Here is a 3,085-nt window from a genome sequence, read left to right on the forward strand (position 1 = left end):
ATCGTCTGAAAAGAAAAAGGTAGCTATTACTTTAAAGGTAAAAATCATAAATTCTACATTTCATCTTTCATCAAAGCATCTCAATTTTTTTCCTTGTTCCAGGCAGCAACTTTGATGATTTCTCAGGTGGTAACATAGTAAAGTTCAAATGAGCCCACATCACTTTTACGTTTCAGATTTTCACTTCTACGGAAGACTTAGCTTAAAAACTGAACTGAACTTTTTGTTCTTGTTCATAAAAATCAGCAAAGAGACTTTGTCTCTAAGAGGCAGACCAGTAACTATGGCGGTCACAGAGAAGCCTTAATGTGCAACTAAATTTCTTTCTGCTCAGTACTTCAAACTGGATACAAATGCAACACTGGAGCTAGAACTGTAAATTACATAGTGCCTGGAAACACTCCTGAGTACTTGAACACAACTGTCTACATTGCTTAATTGTTCCAATGGTCTCTGGCATGATTTTAGCCTTGGTCTCTGGCATGATTTTAGCCTATGCCAACTAGCAAACTCCTAAAATTCTTGGGCACGATTTGAGATTTCACATGAGCAAGGCTCCTTCCCAGCTGACAACTTGAAATCATCCTGTTTTCAAATTGAGATATTTTAATAAGAGATGAAGATTGCTCCACACTAGATTGCTTCAGTCATTAGGAATGTTCCTCGGCATATTTTCTAGTATATATGTGTCCTACTTTAAGATTCTGATGAGCGAATGAAAATTGGAACCTTTAAGCAATATTTAGTTAGTAGCCAAGTCATAAGGACATAAAGCTTAAAGGCTCTGTAATGGGACAGACCAGAGGCTATCTAGCTCATGATCTGCTCTCCAACAGCACCAGATGCCTAGGTAAGAATACATGAGTACACCATTATACTATGGGAGTTTACCCCCAGAAACTGGCAGGATGGAGCTCAAAGCTCCCCTGAGCGACCATACGTGTTCTACAGTTGGATTGTTTCTTTGTGAATTTAGCTAATTGGTCTTCAGACCCATGTGAACTTCTGGGCATCACAACACTGGACAGGATTGTATTTCTTAGCTCACTTATGCACTGTGCTGATTAGTTAGCTACTTTCATCTGAAAGTTTGCCACCTGCTAGTATCAGTTGACCATCCCTCCGTGTTCTTATGCTAGGAGATGGTGTTAACGATTTCCTAGTTGCCTCTCCACGCTGTATATGCTTTTGGAGACGTTTTCACACTTCTTCACCCTGTGTTCTCTACTGTTTAGGAAGTGATACTAGTTTTAAGTCATTCTTGTACCAATTTAAAAGAAAAAAAAAAAAAACATTCTACACTTAAATTAGCCTTGTCACTCACATGGATCTTACCTAGTCCTACTACATTCCTTCTTGGATTGGATATGAGACTTATGCTATATGAATCCATACTTTTGAGCATAAGGTCACAGTAATACTGTTTTCTGTTTTGTTCTCTATTTCTTTCTCTGTAAGTCAAAGAGTTTTATTTCCTTTTTCACTGTGGAACATTAAGCAGATGCTTTCATAGATCTGTTACAGTTCCAAGGCCCTTCTGGAGGGACCATATCTATTTTGAGTAATGGGCTCCTTACCAGGTTTTCCCACCTGCTTTACAACCATTACTTTGCTTTCATCATACTGACTACTTACACCTGCATTTTAGATGTCAACTGTTTTGCATCTTGTATTATAAGATTATCTACTAAATATCAGTATCACCCATGTCACACTCTTGCAATTGGTTTAAAATAACCAAAAAATTAATATAAGTTTCATGGAATTTTTTTTTTTTTTTTAAATGAAAAAACTTCCAATTTTGTTAAAGTAGAGTTGAAGTAATATAGCCAGACTGACAGCTACTCCTTGGGGAAGCTTTATAACCTTTGCCCAAGAACTGTGATGTAACTTTCGCAAGTCAAGATACAACTCTGTTCCTCTTTGTAGCCCAAAATGTCAGACTGACTACTAATCTTTCTGGTAACCTACAGAAAAAGTGAAAGCATGACTGAGTGATGAAAAGAAAGCTTTGTGGTTGCCTCAAGTGCTCTACAACTAAGTGTAGAGTAAAACTTTTCTCCCTATAACCTACAGAGTAATATGAATAATTGAATCATAACTGGATGAGCAAAAAGGGACCATTGAATTAGCCATACAACCACAATGAAACAGCTAGCTGACATAAAGTTGTAGGTACAGGAGATGCCACTCTTCTCCTTATGTAGCAACAGGCAAAGACTTAATTTTGGGCACAACTGGCCAGATTTTGTTCTAAACTCTCATTTGTCCAATATCATCACATTGTTAAACCAATAACCTTGTAGACATAAGACAACAAAAATGAGCACAGATGGGCCATTCTACACTTGAAATGAAGGCATCGTAAACAACCACAGCAACTGTCCCACTGTCCGTGCAAGAAGCTTCAACCCTCCAAAACAAGTCCAGCTCCACTAACCTTCCCCCAACAGGAACACCCACAGAAACTGGGGGTCCTGGCAGGAGTTAAGCAATTTAAATTCAAGGCATAGAAGACAGGGGTCTGTGACAAGAAAGGGCTCTCTACGTGTCACTTCCTATCGTATCTAGCAGCAAAAGCACCAACTGGATTATCTGGGTAAACCAGTAGCTGTTGTAACCCGATGATGACTGTGTTAAAACCTTGAACCAGCACCTACCCCATGAGGAGACAGAACAATGTTACACAAAAAGAGTGTGTCCTCATTCTTTATAATCATAATAGATTTAATGTACATTTGGATGCCCTATAAGTAGAGCTTAATTTACACGTTAGAGAACAATTTCACTGAGTCTAAAGTAGGTGTTGTTTTGAGGCCTACCAAGCTTAGCGTCCAATTACGTTTTAACTTACTCATTAGTGTTGTGTAAATCCCTAGTGTTGACAGACTGCAATGAGGTTTTCCCATGTTAAAACATATAATTACAAATTCCACTGTTACTCCACTATAATTTTTTGTTAGAGGGACAATACAGGAAAAAATACCAGGTGTACTTTTGGGGGAACAAGGATAATAATATCCAATTCCTTTTACTTCAGCCACTGTTCATTTTCATTATCCAGAGCAGTGTTGCTGCAGCGTTG

Source organism: Calidris pugnax, unplaced genomic scaffold (genome assembly GCF_001431845.1).
Source record: "Calidris pugnax isolate Ruff unplaced genomic scaffold, ASM143184v1 scaffold44, whole genome shotgun sequence".
Lineage (NCBI taxonomy): Eukaryota > Metazoa > Chordata > Aves > Charadriiformes > Scolopacidae > Calidris > Calidris pugnax.